This window comes from Notamacropus eugenii, chromosome 2, assembly GCF_028372415.1.
Source record: "Notamacropus eugenii isolate mMacEug1 chromosome 2, mMacEug1.pri_v2, whole genome shotgun sequence".
Lineage (NCBI taxonomy): Eukaryota > Metazoa > Chordata > Mammalia > Diprotodontia > Macropodidae > Notamacropus > Notamacropus eugenii.
Genome location: NC_092873.1, coordinates 392,569,028 through 392,588,551, shown reverse-complemented (window position 1 = coordinate 392,588,551; position 19,524 = coordinate 392,569,028). Strand labels below are relative to the sequence as shown.

Here is a 19,524-nt window from a genome sequence, read left to right as displayed (position 1 = left end):
GGTGATATCACTAACAGGAACAGGGAAGTTGGGAAGGGAAGATGGTACTGGGGGAAAGAGAATGTTCCCTTTAGTATATGATTGTGATGGACTACTACTGTTCTGCAAGAAATGATGAGCATCTTGCTTTTAGAAAAACAGAGAAAGGCTTGTCGAAATAATGAAGACTAAGCTGAGCAGAACAAATACATAGTTACATACAGTAATGGAAATATTGTTCAAAGAATAACTGTGAGCGACTAAGGTATTCTGAGTATTATAAACACTCAAATAAGCTACAAAAGACCTATGGAGGAAGATGGCAACCACCTCTAGAGAAAGATATGATAAATGGAGCTATGCATAGTATGGTTTTATATATGTGTATGTGTGTTTTTGTATGAGAGAGAGAGAGAGAGAGAGAGAGAGAGAGAGAGAGAGAGAGAGAGAGAGAGAGAGAGAGAGAGATGGTTTCCTCTAGTGTGAGGGAAGAAGGGAGAGAGGGAGACAGTCCAGAACTTAAAATGTAACAAAAAAACTGAAAAAAAGAATGCTCCTTTGCTTCTCGGGGCCTCTAGGATGATAGTAAGTAGAGGAACAAGGTGATCCCTACTATTTCTTTATATCCCCAGTGCTTAGCACTATGTGCCTGGCACATAATGGGAACTTAATAAATGCTTATTGACTGATTGATTTGCATTCTCAGAGAAAGGAATGTACTTGTCATTAGAAAAACAAATAGAAAGAGCAAACAAAGAATTATACACATAATAAAGAAAGTCCATGGCCCCAAATCGGACACTACCAAAAAAAAAAAAAAAAGACTGCAGCCATCATAGTGTAATGGATGCTACAACAATGATTCACAACCATACTGCAGCACTGAAAGAATTTTGGTGTAGGGGGCGGAGCCAAGATGGTGAAGTAGAAAGACGCACATACACATAGCTCCGAACCCACAAACCACAGAACGGCAGAGGGGACTAACCCAAGGCGAATTCTGCACCCAGAGACCATGGAATATTGGAGCGAGGGAGATTTCTGTTCCAGAGAGACCTGCAAACCTCTCGCGGGGGGTCCTTCGCGCCGGGGACTGGGTGCCGGGGCGGGAAGAGGAGAGCAGCCCTGCCGCGGCAGCGACACCATGGGAAAGAGATCCAGCGGCCACGCGGGTCCCCCCACCCACAGAGGGACCTGCAAACCTCTCGCAAAAGGTCCGTTGCGCTGTGGACACGGTGCCCAGCCCGGACCTGCGGCAGCGACGGCGGCCATGGCTCCGAGAGACAAAGTTCTGAGAGGGATCCGGAGGCGGGATCTTCAGCAGCTGCACGGGCCCCCCACCAACAGGTGACTGACGGGGGTAGGTGAGAGAGTCTCTCTGGCGGGTTGAGAGGGGAGCGAGGTGCCCCCATAGCTCGGCCCCCACTGGGAGGTGGGGGCTGAGAGGCGGCTGCGGACGGGGGCTCCCCAAACAAGCAGGAGCCTGGATCCATTGTGGAAGGTCTGTGCATAAACCCCTGAGGGAATTGAGCCAGAGAGGCGGCCCTGCCCCTGACCTCAGCACCTGAGCCTAATTTAACACTGAATAACATCCCTGCCCCCGCCAAAAATCCTAAGGCGGGAAGCAGCATCTGAATCTCAGTCCCCAAATGCTGGCTGGGAGGACCAGGAGGCGAGGTGGGTGTGAGGAGAACATTCAGAGGTCAGGCCACTAGGGGGAAACAATGCCAAGAAAAGGGAAAAGAAATAAAACTATTGAAGGGTACTTTATCGGAAAAAATCACTTCCTCCCTTCCTTTCTGATGGGGAGGAACAAGGCTTGCCATCAGGCAAAGACACAGAAATCGAGGACTCTGTGCCCCAGCCCACCCAATGGGCTCGGGCCATGGAAGAGCTCAAGAGGAATTTTGAAAATCAAGTTAGAGAGATGGAGGAAAGACTGGGAAGGGAAATGAGAGGGATAAGGGAGAAGCATGAAAAACAGATCACCTCCCTGCTAAAGGAGAACCAAAAAAATCTTGAAGAAATTGGCACCTTGAGAACTAGCCTAACTCAGCTGGCAAGGGAGGTGCAAGGGGCCAATGAGGAGAAGAATGCTTTCAAAAGCAGAATTAACCAAATGGAAAAGGAGATTCAAAAGCTTACTGAAGAAAACAGATCTCTCAAATCTGGAATGGTACAGATGGAAGCTTTGGACTTTTCAAGAAAGACAGATATCTCAGAACATACCGCGCAGATTCGAAAAATGGAAGATAATGTGAAATATCTTATTGGAAAAACAACTGACCTGGAAAATAGAATCAGGAGAGACAATGTAAAAATTCTGGGTCTACCTGAAAACCATGATCAAAAGAAGAGCCTAGACATCATCCTCCACGAAATTATCAAGGAAAACTGCCCTGAGATTCTAGAACCAGAAGGCAAAATAAATATTCAAGGAATCCACAGAACACCGCATGAAAGAGATCCAAAAAGAGAAACTCCTAGAAGCATTGTGGCCAAATTCCAGAATTCCCAGGTGAAGGAGAAAATATTGCAAGCAGCTAGAAAGAAACAATTCAAGTATTGTGGAAATACAATCAGGATAGTACAAGATCTGGCACCTTCTACATTGAGGGATAGAAGGGAATGGAATAGGATATTCCAGAAGTCCAAGGAACTAGGACTGAAGCCAAGAATCACCTACCCAGCAAAACTGAGTATAATACTTCAGGAGAAAAAATGGTCTTTCAATGAAATAGAAGACTTTCAAATTTTCCTGATGAAAAGACCAGAGCTGGAAAGAAAATTTGACTTTCTAACACAAGAATGAAGAGAACCATAAAAAGGCGAACAGCAAAGAGAAATCATAAGGGACTTACTAAAGTTGAACTGTTTACATTCCTACATGGAAAGACAATATTTATAACTCTTAAAACATTTCAGTATCTGAGCACTGGGTGGGAGTACACACACACACACATGCACACACGTACACATACATAGAGACAGAGTGCACAGAGTGAATTGAAGAGGATGGGATCATATACTAAAAAAAAAAAAATGAAATCAAGCAGTGAGAGAGAAATATTGGGAGGAGAAAGGGAGAAGTTATATGGGGCAAATTATCTCTTATAAAAGAGGCAAGCAAAAGACTTATTAGTGGTGGGATAAAGAGGGGAGGCAAGAGAAAAACATGAGATCTACTCTCATCACATTCCACTAAAGGAAAGAATATAATGCACACTCATTCTGATAGGAAAACCTATCTCATAATACAGGAGAGTGGGGGACAGGGGCACAAGCAGGAAGGGGGGGAGGACAGAGGGGAGGGCATGGGGAGGAGAATGCAATACGAGATCGACACTCATGGGGAGGGAAAGGACCATAAGAAAATAGAAGTAATGGGGGACAGGACAGGATGGAGGGAAATATAGTTAGTCTTATACAACACAACTAGTATGGAAATCATTTGCAAAACTAAACAGATATGGCCTATATTGAACTGCCTGTCTTCCAAGGGGAAGGGGTAGAGAGGGAGGGAGCTAAAGAAGTTGGAACTCAAAGTGTTAGGACCAAATGTAATGTTCTTACCACTGGGTAACAAGAAACACAGGTTAAGGGGTCAAGAAAGCTATCCGGCCCTACAGGACAAAAGAGAAGACGGAGACAAGGGCAGGGAGGGAGGATAGAGGAGAGAGCAGATAGGTCACAGGGGCAATTAGAAAACTTGGGTCTGCGGGGGGGAGGGGGAAAAAAGGGGAGAAAATTTGTAACCCCAAATTAAAAGTTTAATAAAAAAAAAAAAAGAATTTTGGTGTATAAAAAGATCAGATTTTGTTTCCAGAAGAGCTTGGAATCATTGAAAGTGTTGATCAATTTTCCAAAGGCAATCAATCCAGCCATCTCTTTTTCTCTTATTCAGTCCTAGTCCCTTTTATTTATTTTCATGCACACACATACCCACACACCAACACACACACACCCATACCACCCCCCCACACACACACACATCCCAAACGTTATCAACCTAAATACATATATCACAATCTTAACAAAAGAAAATTGTCAACCACTTAGTTTTTACGTTTGTGATTTATTAGATCAGACTTGAGCGTTTCAAATTTATTTAAAGATTCTAGAACATCCCAGGACTTGACAGAATCAGCATAATGCTGTACACAAACATGAGGATCTAGAGGAATTTGTCCAGAGGGAATTCTACTTCTACTTGAACTCTGTATTGAATTGTTTAGTGTTACCTATTTTAAATGCCATAGTTCATCCTCAAGGCACATCAGTAGTACACAAACAGGTTATATAAGAGTTCATTTTATCACATTGTACCCTATAATAATCTCAGACTCTCTTTGGTCAAAAGGAAGTCCATCTGATATATGGGGAAACCTATTCATTATCCCCACATACATCTGAACAAATACAAACAAAGTACTTTTGGCTATGATGTATGTAACTCAATGATTCAAAGAAGCACAAATAATTGCTAAAGGATTAATTCCATGCATTTAATCTACATTATAGTACATTAACTTGAAATTCAGGAAACCGGAATCATCCTAAAGGACAAACTTTCCTTTCTTAGTACATTTCTTTTAGAAGCTAAGTGTTAATGTTGAGCAAAGGATAAGATTTTGAGAGGTTGAAAATCAGAGATATTGGTTGCCAATTTCAAGCTTACATATGTCTAATGCTGTTAACATCAATAAGTATCTTTTCCTTTCAGGTGTCAGTGCCAAACACCTTACTCAGTGCAGAAGGAGCAATACTCTGATTGTATTGAACCTTTAAATTTTTCATTTTCTTTCCATTAGCAATACATGGAAATGTTCTTAAGGTCACCACCTGTGTCAATTATTTGGCAATGTAGTCTTTTGAGAATGCTGTGTGATCATTTTAAACTGGGCTGCTTATTGATGAACTACTTTTCTTGCTATGCGTACCGTAAAAATCAAAAGCTTTTTTTTTCTTCTGGAAGCTTCAGGTTAAATTGAAAATTGCTACAGTTGCAGAACTATCTTCTTAGGTGGGAGAAAGTGCAAACTAAAGGAGCAACTATGATAAATCTCAAATAATAACAGTAACAACTTCATGGAGCATGTTTTACAGAACCTTTAAAAAAAACATTTTGTGACATAAGTAGCTTTGGTACCATTATTCCTGCCTGTATCATAGGGCTGTCAGGAGGATCAAATAAGATAATATTTGTAAAGCACAGTAAATGGACGGTACAACAAAAACAAACAAAAACAACCAAAATGAATATGTGACATTATAAAGATTAAACTTGTCCCAAAAGAAGAGATGTGAAAAAATACTTCTCTGCATTCCTTTGCAGAGGTGGGAATGGGGGCATGGGGAAGATCCACAGATGTGAAAGATCTCATATAATGTCAATTTTTTTCTGATATGTTGATCAGTTTTGCTGAGCTTTTTTTTCTTTTCTTATATTTTTGTTTTTCTTTTTTAAAAAAAAATATTTCCTATAGGAGAAAACTTTCTAGAAGGAAAGAGATATAAGGAAAAATCTAAGTGAAATAATAAAAGATGTAAATAAAATTTTACTTTCAAAAAGTCAAATAAAATCAGCTATATAGAGGTAGTTACTGAAGTGTTGTGTGTTTTTTTTCACTCTGACTTCTGTCACATTGATTCCTCTTGAATTCCCAGACATCAATATGATCTCTAATATTTTCCTAGGAGTTAGACTTGAGAGTTACTTATAGGTTTTAGGGAACAGTTAATAGGCTCTTTGCATTACAGACATTAAAGTAGCTTTTGAAAGGTGGTGATGAGAACTGTGTCCCATGGAGTCATAGGAGAGAGAACTGAATTTGATGTTTGATGTTTTGTTATATATCCTGTTGAAGGAACTGGGTCTATTCTCAAAACTTTTTCAGCTGGTTAGGATCAGCCAGAGCTTCTGCTCTTCTGGCATAGATTTCTAGAACCGAGAATCACCTCTATATTTTCAGGAAACATCAGAGAAGGACTTAGTGGAGGTGTGAGACAATAAGTTTCACATAACTGGAATTCTATTTCTTGTCCTTAACAATGTAGTCACTGAGTAGATCATACAGATAGCAGAGAAAATTGTTGTTAGACTTGTAAGGTACAGTACTTGTCACCGAAGCTTAGATGGAAAATATGTCCTTGGACCTTTAAGAAAGACCAGTTTTAGTCCCCCACTGTCTATGGAATTAGAATATGAAAAGGAATAAAGGAAAAAATACTAATTCTAATTATCTATGATCCCCTGCAGTGATGCAAAAATTTATTTTAAAATGCTGCCATTTTTTCAAATAAAGCAGACTTTCTTTTGAATCCAAATTTCCTTATTATCAGTGACAGGAGTGGGAAAAACAAGTGCTTTCCTTAACAGAATGTTAATGAATAGTACCTTTATTTCCTCAAGTTCATTTGCTAAAATGATCTGCATAATGGTGGGAGCCAGGAGATCTGGAACTAGGGTCCGAGACCTTTCTTTTAGCTTTTGATCTACTGTTCTCAAACTAGAGAATAAGGGATTGGGGTATGTAATGAGATTTCTCCCTCCCTCCCCTCCCTTTTTTTTTTTTTTTTAAAGATTTGAGAATCAGGAAGAGAGAATATATGAAGGCGATACCTGCTCAGTCAACCTTAGAAATATAATAAATTATCCATTGCCACCTGGTTGTCTTCTGGTTGTTTGGAATGGAGAGCAAAATTATTTGTCCTTTCCCCACTTGACACCCCCATTGTGCCAACTTGACTAGATAATGGGGCAGTAGAAATATTGAATTTGAAGTCACAAAACTTGAGCTCAAATCTTGAGTGTTACTACCTACAGTATATGACTTTGGCCTAGGGACAATCTCTCTGGGCTTCAATTTCCTCATCTGTAAAATGTTGGGGGGTAGACTAGATGCCATCAAGTATCTTTTTTTAGCTCCAAATCTATGATCTGATGGTCCTGTAATACAGAGGTGAATTTTTCTTTAAGAACAAGGTGGGATTCCTTGGGGGAATGGTTAGATGACACAGTGGATAGAGCTCATCTTCAGATTTATCTTCCTGAGTTTAATTTCAGCCTCAGACACTTAACTGCTATATGACCCAAGGCAAGTCACTTTACCCTGTTTGCCTCAGTTTACTCATCTGTAAAATGAGCTGGAAAAGGAAATGACAAACCATTCCAGCATCTTTCCCAAGAAAATTCCAAATGGGGTCATGAAGAGTCAGATATGACTGAAAAATGACTGAATTGTGGGATCCCCTTGATTGAAAACTGACCTGTCCCTTAAAAGTGAAGAACACCTGTACTGTCTTCCAGATCTGGCAAAACTTCTACTGCTAAAAATATTGTCTCCATTCTACAGAATGAAGAACTAACGATCAAAGGATATGAACAGATTTCTCAAAAGAAGACTTTCAAACTATTAATAAACAAATGAAAGAATGTTCCACATCATGAATAATAAGATAAATAAAAATTATAACAATCATAAGGTTATACATCATCCCAAGAAAACTGGCAAATATGACAAAAGATGAAAATAATCAGTTTGGAGGAGATATGGAAAGATAGTCACACTAATGCATTGCAAGTGGAACTGTGAATCAGAATAGCCATTTTTTAAGGCAATTTCTAATTATTTAAATAAACTGATTAAAGTACACATGCCCTGTGACTCAGAGAGTCAGAATCAAGGCCATTGATATAAAGGAAGGTCATTGATATGAAGAAAGTCCCTATATCACAATGTTAAACTTTTTTATGTGTGTTAGCAAAGAACGAGAAACAATGTAGGTATCCATAAATTGGGGAATGGTTAAACAAACTGGTATGCTTATGTAACTGAATATTACTCAATCTGTAAGAAATGACAAATATGATGAATAAAGAGAAGCATGAAATGACTTATACAGACTGATTATTTGTCCTTTCTGATGCATATTTAGACATGTTCTAAAAAGTTTTCTATTCCTTCTATCTGAGTCCTTCAATATATAAACACAATTGTCATATCCTCCTTTCTAGAGAAACTCTTTTCTAGTCTGAACTTTCCCATTTCCTTTGTTAAACTCTGAAACTCTGAAAATAAATGACCAGGGAACCACAGCGATTGTACAATGATCATTAACTCTGAAAATACCAATGAGCTCACAGAAGTTGTACACCAAGTGGTGTAAACTCTGAAAAAAAATAAACCAAGGAGCCATAGAGATTGTACACCAACTATTAATTCTGAAAAATAAAATGAAACCAAAGAGGTCACAGAAGTTATAGGCAAAAAGCCTTTTTTATTCCACTGGAGGAGGGAAACTAGACGTGTGCTGGAATCTCCTCTAAGACCAATGAGATTCAAGAGAGTGAAGCTAAGCCTCAATACATATAGTTATGACTAGACCAAGAACCAGGCAGTGAGTTGTAAGAGCAACAATGAAGCAAGTTTGCCTCGTGCCAAAAGACAGTTCATAACAGGGCTTCATGACCGCAATAGGGTTCCTCCAGACGCTTGATTGAGCTCAGGGACCACCTGGGGCTCCTTTTGTCCAGTTTTGTGATTTACCTACAGCAGAGTTCATCCAGAAGGTGAGCACAAAGGATTGTTGTTATGCCAAGCACATGGCACAGGTTGCTGGCTGGGCCTTAGCTCTGGAAAACAAGGTGTTTTCTAACAGTAAGAGAAGAAAGGAGTGGTCTTGTCATGGGAGTCCTTGCACCTTTAAACAATCCTCTTACAGCTTGCTGTCAAGTCACTACCATCTGAGTTACCCTCATGTATATTTGTCAACTTATCAAAATGTCATCTAATATAGGTCACCAAGAACTGAAAACTATATTCCAGATGTGGGTTGATCATAGCATAATGCAGTGGGACTATTCTCTTCCTAGTCCATGAAATCAAACCTCTACTAAGCCCAAGACTGTATCATTTTTTTAGCTATATCATGTGATTGGTTCTTATTGAATTTACAATCCCCAGACCTTATTTAGACAAACTGCTATCTAGCCATGTCTCCCACCTACATCTTGCCTTTATTAAGTTGATATTTTTAGCTTAACTGTGAGAGTAATATTTATCCTAATGAAAATAATCTTATTAAATTTGGCTCAATGTTTCAGACTTGCAAGAACTTTTTGCAGCTTGACTATTTTGGGTAAAATTGTTGGTGCTGGAACAAACCAGAACCCAAATCCAACACCATAAATTTAGGAAACGACAAGGGTTTACTGAGTTTGCCAACACATAGGTGGAGACTGCCTGAATAAAGAAAAAGACGAAGCTTGTATGTTTTGATTTAGGTAGGAGGTGAATTGGTTATGGATTACCTTAGGATTGGACAGGGCTATTGTTAGGTTCTTGCAGGATAGGAATAGGAGAGGTGGTATCCTTTGATTTAGATAGGTCTGTTGCTGGGCTAGTAATGGGAAAGGTTCTTCAGGTTAGCTATCTCTTTTAATCCTGTACTAATAGAAAGGACTGTCCTTGCTATTTTAGAATGGGGGGGGGGGGTAGCAATACAAAGAGGGTCAGGGGCAAGATAGAGAAACTGCAGGTAAAATGGAGGTGCTTTAGCTTTCTTTGCTACCCACACTGTCATACAGTAGGTGAACCATCCATAATAGTTTCTGCCATTTATGAATTTACAAGCACAACAACTAGGGTTTTAGCCAAATAACTGATTTTTTAAAAATGTTAAACCACATGAGATCAAATGCAGAACTCAGGAGCATTTCACTAGAGCTTTCCTTCCTCACTAATGAGCACTCTTTGGGTCTAGGCATTCAACCAATTCCAAATCCATCTTAACTGTACTATGAAGTAGACTACATCTCTTCATCTTATTTATAGTGATAGCATGAGATAGGTTTCAGTAGTTTTCAAATTATTTGCTCAAATCTAAGCAAAAATATATCTGTAGGATTTCCCTGAACTATGGTCAGGTAACCCTGTCAGAGACAGAGACTCTCTGACTCTCAGAGAGAAAGAGAGAGAGAGAGAGAGACAGAGAGACAGAGAGACAGAGACAGAGAGAGAGAGAGAGAGAGAGAGACAGAGAGACAGAGAGACAGAGAGAGACAGAGAGAGAGAGAGACAGAGACAGAGAGAGACAGAGACAGAGAGACAGAGACAGAGACAGAGACAGAGAGAATAAGGATAGTTTGGCATAACCACTTCCTAACAAAGCCATGCTGGGTCTTTGTGATCACCACTTTCTGAATATTTACCAAACACTCCTCAGTTAATAACATCATAAAATAATTCCAGGAAGCAAGACTTAAAGTTAAAGACTTCATTCTTTTCCCTTTATTTAAAATTCAAGAAACATTTGCCTGTCTTCAGTTTGATAGTACTTCTCCCACTGTATATGAATGTGATTGAATACTATTGTGTTATAAGAAATGATGAAGGAGATGATTTCAGAAAGGCTTGCAAAGACACATGAACCAATGCAAAGTGAAATAAGCAGAACTGGAGAACAATTTTAACCGTATGTACAAAAATATTTAAAGCAGTTCTCTTTTGGTGGCAAAGAATTGGAAACAGAGGAGATACTCATCAATTGGAAAATGACTGAACTACTTAGGGTATGTGATTATTATGGAATACTATTGTGCTATAAGAAATAGTGAAGGAGATAGTTTCAGAAAGACGTGGGAAGACTTACATGAACTGGTGCAGTGTGAAGTGACCAGAACAAGGAGAATAGTTTACATAGTAATAGCAGTATCATAAAAATAATCAACTGTGAAAAACTTGATAACTCTGATCAACACAATAATCCACCACAAGTTGAAAAGACCCAGGATGAGACATATTGTCTACCTCCAGAGACAGAACTAGCAGACTCTGAGTGCAGATTGAAGCATATTTTTTTTTCTTCCTATGATTGTTCAAAGATGACTGACATTAGTTTAGTAATCCCATCAGCTTGTACTTTCAGTACATTGACATAAAATTCATCTGTGTCTGATGAATTGGCTTTTTCAAGGACAATTGGGTTTTCTCCTACCATTTCCCTCCTTATTTGGGATATAAATCCCTTACTAGCCATTTTTGCTACATGTCTTCCAATCCAAGAATCATTCACCTCAACAGATAAGAGAGAAGTAAAATTAGATTTGAATTGCTTTGCCTTGTCTCCATAAGGTAACATGCTGTGGTCAAATGTTCTACCCTGTTGAGATTTTCTTGGATCTGGATTTTGTCATCTAATATATGAGGTAGACTTTCCAGCTTTTTGTTGCCTAATGTCAGAAGTTACCTGAAAATTTCATAACCTTGTAATCTATCCTTTTCTCTAAGTCTTTGATAAGAATATCAAAAGCATGGGGCCCAGAAGAGAAATGTGGGACAGCACAATGGATATTGCTTTTTTAGTCAAGCTTGGTGTCCTCATTTTTCAAAAAAGGTAAGATAATGGAATGTTTAAACTATAAACCAGTGAGCTTGACTTTGATTCTTGGAAATATTTCTGAACCTACTATTAAAGGGATCCTCAGCGAGCATCAAAAAAATGAAATGGGTATTCACAGTGAGCCAACAAGGTGATAGTAAGAGGACATGACAGACTATCCTCATTTCTTTTACAAACAGATTCACCAGATGAAAAAAATAAATAGAAAGCTATAGAATATATAACATCACTAGAGTAGATGTTACCTACATTTTGTCAAACAATAATAACTAACAAAAAATAATAACAATTACATCAATTATATCTGGGACAAAGACAAAGAGCTAACAATAAAGGACTTGGATAAAAGTCTAATTAGCATGCTTATCAAAATTACTGATGACACAAATCTGAAAGGGCTAGCTGACACACTGAATGACTGTCAGGGTTTTCAGAGACCTTGACCAACTGGCTATTAGCACTTTTAAATAAATTATCTCCTTTCATCCTCACAAAGAGAGCTAATTTTAAGTTTTCCTCACAGTAGGAAACTACCAATGTTAAAACTCCCTCTTCAAATTTTGATGGAAACCATGGATCACAAGCAGACTTTGATTTGGTAGATAAATCCTAAACAGTTACCTGAGTTAAGGTCTTCTTGATTCCCAAGAACTGCTCTTCCTACTCTGTGTTATGCTTTACCTTTGATCTTCATGACAAACTCATTTTATAAATGAAAAACTGGAGATGGAAGAATTTCAGTAACCTGCTCTAATTCATTCAGCTACTAAGGGAGAGAACCAGAGTCAGGCTTCAGGTCTTCTGATTTCAAATCCAGGGTTAATTTTATTAGGCCATGCTGCCTCTGTTGTTGTACATTCATTTCAGCTGTGGCCAACTCTTTGTGATACAGTTTGGGGTTTTCTTGGCAAAGATACAGGAGTGGTTTGCCATTTCCTATACCAGTTCATTTTTTACTGATGAGGAACTAAGGCAAACAGGGTAAGTGATTTGCCCAGGACCACACAGCTAGTAAGGATCTGAGGCCAGATTTGAAGTCAAGAACATGTGTCTTCCTGATTTAAGTCCCGGGACTATATCCTCTGAGATAGAATAAAATGTTTGGAATTCTTCATATGCCCCAGGACCAGAACAAAAACCCACTTCCTTACCTGGATCCTCAGGGTAGTCCTCAATTCATCCCTTACTTCACAAGTAGGGGTCAGATGCTTGTGACCCATATATCAAAATATACTTGATATTATTCCCCATTCCAGGTTCCAGGATTGAGAACTATCAGTACTCTCAAGGAGAGAGGAGGGATTTAAAGCCAGGGAAACCTCTTCAGAATAAGAAGTTTAATAAGATAATATAAGTGAAAGTGGTTTGTACTGCTCAAAGAAAATGTTATATAAAGGCAAAAACTCATTGATCTGAGAAGGTTTTTCCTCCCAGAGAAGAGAGAAAATAAGTACACATGGATAACAGTGACAGAGTTTTGCTGTTCATAAAATACTATTGACCCAGTGCAGAGTAGTGTAATGGAAGGAATGATGGATCTGGGTTTGAATTCTCACACTGCTACTCACTATTGATACAACCTCAGGCAAAACACTTTACTCAGTGTCATCACATGCTAAATGAAATTGGATTAATGCATTGGATTAATGGAGTGGACAACTTTGGAGATCCTTTACAGTTCTAGATCCTGGATCGTGTGATCCCACTTTACGAAGAAATAGATCTCATCCTAATAATGCATGACTGTTTGGAAGCTGTGATATAAGGCACTGTTATATTCTATCAGAGCTAGCCGTACAGGGATTCTTAACATGTACCTGGACTTTTAAAATCTATTTTGATAATTCTATTTCCTATATAATAGAGGAGGAAAAGACAAACCACTCCAGTATCTTTGCCAAGAAAACCTCAAATGGGATCATGAAGAGTTGGATAGAACTGAAAAAAATCAGTACAATGATATTTCAATATAATTTGTATCCTTTGTGATTCTATGTATTTTATTCTATCCATTTGGCAGCTAAGCAATACAGTCAATAGAGAACCAAGCCCCGAGTCAGGAAGCATTTGGTTCAAACCTGTTCTAAGACTTCTATTGACTTTATTATCCTGAGCAAATAATTTAATCTCTGCCTTTTTCACTTTCTTCAACTATAAAATGAGGATAATAATAGCCCCTACCTCCCAGGGTTGTTATGAGGATCAAATGAACTAATTTATAAAAGTGTTTAGCACATTATCTTCCATACAGTTGGCCTTTGCACTCTCTCCTTTGCCAGTAATGATTATCATAAGATCATAGACCGAGAGCGGAGAGACCTTTTAAAGGTCTCTGTATAATATATATTAGGTATATTATATATCTAATAATAGACATACTAATATATTTAACAATATGTATTAGATATAATAGATAGAATATTACATATTCCAACTGGTGATGACTTATCCAGGCCCTATGCTTCCTGAAACCTGGTCATTAGCAATTGAGCAAGAGTGAGTAAGGGGAAATTACGAAGTGGTGCTTGTGAGCATATAATAAGCCCATTCTAAGAAGTGTTAGTGAGGGAAAGTATAAATCTAACTCTCCTTTGTATTAACAACAGCCTAGCAGAGAGATGAGAGAAATGATTATTTCTCTCACATTAATAGTTAATTATTAAAATGTGGAGACATCATTTTTTCTTCCCCTGTCCTATTTTCTTGTCCAATCTTTCAAGGCCAGGGCTGATGGAAGATAGAATTCGCATTCTCCTCATTCTGTGTATTGCTACTCTGCCTAACTAGCTCAGGGTTGGGTAAAGGATATAAATTCTTAGTCCGGATTGCTCAAGGTTGAGGGTGGTTTGGGTATAGGGATTCTCTCTCTGGCCAACAATGACAAGCTGTCATTTTTAGTCTCTCATTGGAGAGAATTTACTTCTCTTTGTCAAGTCCACCTCTCATTAGCTGTTAACCAATCAGAGCTGATTGCCACTTTCAAGAACCCTCTTTTTCCAAAGGGCATATAAACTGTGAGCCTACTGTCATGCTTGCATTTGACATTCAAGGGTGCCACTGGCCTATTGATTGAAAATGCTGGAATTATTAATTAAATGACTAATTACCTAGAAAGTATGTCTCAAACTTTTTAAACGTCATGGAAATTGATACTAAGCAGGTACTCTGGAAATATTTATTTAAATGAACTGAAAAGTTTTACTACCACCAAGTTTTACCACCACCAAGCAAAGAAATGGGACTGTCCTTCCCCTTACTTCATACATACTCCTCAATTTCCCTTCATGGACAACATTTTATAGATACCGATATATTGGAGAGTAATGAGAGGATATCAACCAACATGAGGAAAGATCATGCCATATGAAGATTAGTTAACAGAACTGGGAAGATATAGCCTATTGAAGAATACCTTCTAGTATGTCAATGTTTCTTCTAAAATATTAACCTCTCTTCCCCTTGGTAATTATTTAAATGTGATGGGTATCTGAAGTGGAGTTTAGTGTAAAGAACTGTATGTAAGAAATACTTTTACTTTTTAAATGACAACTGTCTATTTATCTCAGGAAGCCTATAAAGAGACCTATCTTTATAAAACTGACAAAAGAGCACACACTGTCTAAGTATTTATCCAAGGAATAAGAGTATAATAACTTACTAATTCATAACAGTTTACAAAATTCTTTCTCTTCTTCATCTACTTTGAGCAAAGTAGGCAGTTATTAGTATATTGATTTATAGATTAGGAAACTGATAATAAGACAAGTGACTTGGGTAAAGTCATATGAATAATTAGAGGCAAAGCAAAGACTTAAGCCTGAGTGTAGGTTCAGTGCTGTTTCCACTGCATCAGGTTTCCTCTCTAAATTGAACATTTTTATTACCATGATTGCAAACCATCTGGGAGGCAATATTTTGGCTATCATGATAACCAAGAAAAAGACCAAAATATTTACAATCTCCAGAGTAGTATCATAATACAATGCATGTTGATAGCTTAATATTTCCCAAACTGTGCTGTGAAGAATGAGATCATTTTGTCGTCTCAGCCATCTGTGTGATGGAAGACCACTAATTTGTTACAGCAATAATCATAATTGATAAAAAGCTAAAAGTAAAATAATGAATAAGAGGTAAGGTGTATAATTTAAACAACTTAGTAATGAACTATTTACATAAGTAAAAAATGGGTAATGGGCAGTAGAAATATCATTGATACTGATAATATTTTATTTTACCGAAGTTTATCTGATTTAAATAAGTTACCATACTAGAGTAATTTAAAAATTTTTTATTGATTCAGTTTTAATTGTTTTTGTTAGACAAAGCAGTTTACTGGGATGTTTGCACAGAAGATTAGCCTCAAAGACATAGATATGAGAATTATGCTATTTAAAAACACATGAATATACCCCTTCCCTCAACAAAATGAAACAAGCCTTCCCAGAATGTCAAATACTCTTGCAAAAATAAAGTTAAGCAAAAGAGAACTGGTTTCTAACAGCAATAAAGCAGAACATCTTCAAATGTGAAAATATAAACCAGCCAATAAGAAAAAGGAAAAATGTCCCTGTGGGATCAAACAGGGAAGCAAAGGGAACCCAGATAAAAAGCTTTAAAGTTACCTATGTCATCAAATACTTGACTTACTTGACAAGCAGAGAGATAAAAGCTAAAACTCATTTTAAAAATTTTATGATAAAGAATGGTGGATGATTACAAGTAATATCACTTGATAAAACAGTGAGAGGCAGTAGGGAGTAAAATCAGTTTAAAGATAACTTGGCAAAAAAATCTATCTAAGCAAAATCATTCCAGGAGCAATTAAGGATGAAAAGAAGATTGCCGTAAAAGAAAGAAAAATGGAGAAAGATCTATGACTTTCTATTAAAGAAAAAACACCTGTTTTCATCATGAAAGAAAGTAGAGCTACCATACTTTGATTCTAATATCACTCTTCTAGATGAACACATTGAAGAGATATAAATGGTACTAAAGAAGATATAAGCAGAAACATTAGCCAGAGTGTACCACTGGTGTGTAGTAGAGATCAATACTGGAAATAATTCTTTGTGAAGACATTGGGAAATTAATTCACAAGGAATATAAAAAAGAAAAATATACTAACATGCTGAAAAAAAAAAACTTGGGCCCTTATTAAAACTGAAAAAGGCAACAGAAAATCAATTACTGATCTTTATGTTAACTTTACCACCTATACAAATATTTTTTAGGGGGATTACTTACACGTATTGAAGGCATCCTTATTGATGATCTTGATAGGGAACAGTTGGGCTTTTGAAATCAGTATCCTAGAGTGAATCACATCCTTACTCTCCAGAGAGATGTATAGAACACAAGATCCCATGATGCTTATTATTTGTTAATTAGGAAAAAAATAATTTGATTCAGTGGAGCAAAATGTTACCTTTCAGGTGCTATTCCCAAAAGATATCTCCCATAATATGTCAAAATCATTAAGGATTACTTGAAAGCTACAATAATGAAAATAGGCTTGTTCAATAACTCTCTGATTAAAAATACCAAGTGAAAGCATAAAAAAGGAAGACATGAACTTCCCAAACTTTTTCACCACAGTGATGAGGATATTTAACAGTGTTCAAGTTGAAGAATAATTCTTTAGGGTAGATTAAGTACCCAAGATACTTCTATTTGCATTGATTCCACAAAGTCTTAAAAACATAGCACAGCCTCCTAGAAAAAAAATTCCTATAAGCACTCAAAAGTATTTGTTCACTAAAAAAGAAAAACTGTATGAAGAAGACTTATTGACCTTTTGTGGCATTTGGTCTGATGGACCACCTCCTTTAATGATTCTATATTTCTCCCATAAATAAATATCTCATAAATAAATTTCTCCCATAAATAAATATCAATATTCTAACAACATTGGTGTATGACTACAAGACAGAATATAATGGTCTCCAAAGAACTGAAAATGAATATTCTAGAGGAAAATGGAGAGGTGAATGGTGAGCATAAGCAAGCTACATTTAATGATAATTTAAATGGGAAGATCATCAATAGGTCCATTTGACCTGCTTGGGTCACATGGAAGTCTGAGTCACATGGAGCTTGTTGTGGGAGGAGTTTGCTGAATGCATGGAGCAGAAAGTGAGTCAGAGTAGTTAGATCTAGGAGAAAGAGAGAGCAGGCAGCTGGCTATGGTGAAAGAAGGGCATTTTGCTTGAGGGTGTGCATTTGTGTGAAGAAGGGATAATGTTGTACAGACTTCTTGGTTATTATGATGGATTTCTTTGTGGCTATGATGAATTTGACTTTCTGGTGTTGGGGTCTGGCTTTCTGGTATCTGAATAAAAGGTTTTCTTCTGCCTTGTATATGGAGAATCTGTTATACTTTGTGATTCAGAACTATACCTCAGTGCTTTGAATATTGCCTTAGCAATACACTACAACATATAACAATGAAGAACTTTGAAAAAGAATAAAATGTGTCATAAGGCAAAGAAGATGGTGAGTGTAAGGGGTGTCAGGTAGAGGGATGAAGTATTCCATTTATATTCTCACCATGGAGAAATTGAGGAGAAATTAGAATGTCATTAGAAGAAATTTTCATCGTGTTGAGATGATTCATTGTAATGACCTCATAGAAGCACATGAATAAGAATGCTCAGGGTACATGAGTTATAGCCTATATCATCGGAAGGAATATCCAAGTAAAAGATTATTAATAATGCACAAAAATCAAGGGTTCTCTGAAGAGTAAAGATTACACAAATGTACACTGGAAATCTTTCTTTGTCATTTGTTTCAATTTTGCTGGATGCACTCATTTAGCTGGTGCAGAGACTTGGTGATATGATCACAAGATTGAAAACTTAGCTTTTTATTGATAAAGTGTGTGTTCATCCTTCATTGCTGAAGAAGACCATACCATCAGAGAAATAATGACATGACTTGCACTTGACTTTGTTTTGAGTGAGTGAGTGCTGTGCAGGTCACCAGCTTCACTTCTCCTCCAGAGCCATCTGAATCCAGTGACCATCTGAATCCATTCATCAAGATGACTGGAGATGACCCAGGATGAGGCAGTTGGGGTTAAGTGACTTACCCAAGGTCATACAGCTAGTGAGTGTCAAGTGTCTGAGGTGAGATTTGAACTCAGGTCCTCCTGACTCCTGCACTGGTGCTCTATCCATTGCACCCGAATCATTCACTGAATACACAAAGTAACTAGGTGAATAATTTAGGCTGTTGTTGTTCATCCTTTTCAAAGAGGACCAGTGAAATCATGAGGTTGATGTCTTGACTTCTATATGAATTGTATTTAAGTGAGGCAGAGTTGAACAAAGTCATCAGTTTTATTCTCTCTTCCAGAGTCACTGAAGTCCAATGGCAAGACAAAAGTCAAGATGATTGGCTATGAAGTGGATGCAGTGGATGACTTTGGTGTCTTTGACGTCTGAACCATTTTCATGGCCATCAGAACAAATTGTTCTAATCTGTCCATTCTGCTGGAGGAAGAGAGAGGAGAAGAAGAGTAAAAAATTAAATTCAGGCTTTCTGACTCAACATTCAGAGAGATGAAGCTTCTATTAAGCACTTGCTATATGCCAGGCACTCTTCCAAGCATGAGAGGTACAGATATAAGCATACAAGATGACCCCTGCCCCCAAGGAGCTTATATTCTAATGAGAGAAGAAAACAAGGCAGGCTACCTAAATTGAAGAATAATGAGGAGACTTTAGGAAGATAAGTGAAAGTCTGAGTCCCCTGCAAGATAAGACAAAGAATTCACCTATCAGTGCCAGGTGAGTCATAGACTGAGTCTAAATTTTTGGTCACTGTTGTTGTTGCTCAGTTGTTTCAGTCATGCCCCATCACTTTGTGATGCCACTTTGGGTTTTATTGGCAAAAATATTGGAATGGTTTGCCAATTCTTTCTCCAACTTATTTTGCATATGAGGAAACTGAGGCAAACAGGGTTAAATAACTTGTCCAGTTAGTGAGTGTTTGAAGCCAAATTTGTAGTCAGGAAGGTGAGTCTTTCTATTTTCAGACTTGGCACTCTATCCACTGTACCACCTAGCTGTCTTAAGGTTCTGGTAGGATTGGGGTTTTTAGAGAATAGGACCAGAGAGAGAAGTCAGTCAGTCCGTA

The 19,524-nt window shown here is 37.7% G+C and overlaps 1 long non-coding RNA gene across 2 annotated transcripts in view; it reads right to left on the bottom strand.

The window, feature by feature from the left end:
- Nucleotides 1–15,658: 15,658 nt before the first annotated feature.
- The window catches only part of LOC140529099 (uncharacterized), a 74,795-nt gene continuing 70,929 nt past the window's right edge, over nucleotides 15,659–19,524 (bottom strand). The window contains exon 3 of one of the 2 annotated variants that reach the window (XR_011975423.1): nucleotides 15,659–18,878. This is a non-coding gene — a long non-coding RNA (uncharacterized lncRNA). The remainder of the gene's footprint in view (nucleotides 18,879–19,524) is intronic. The other variant, XR_011975421.1, reaches the window with a different exon arrangement.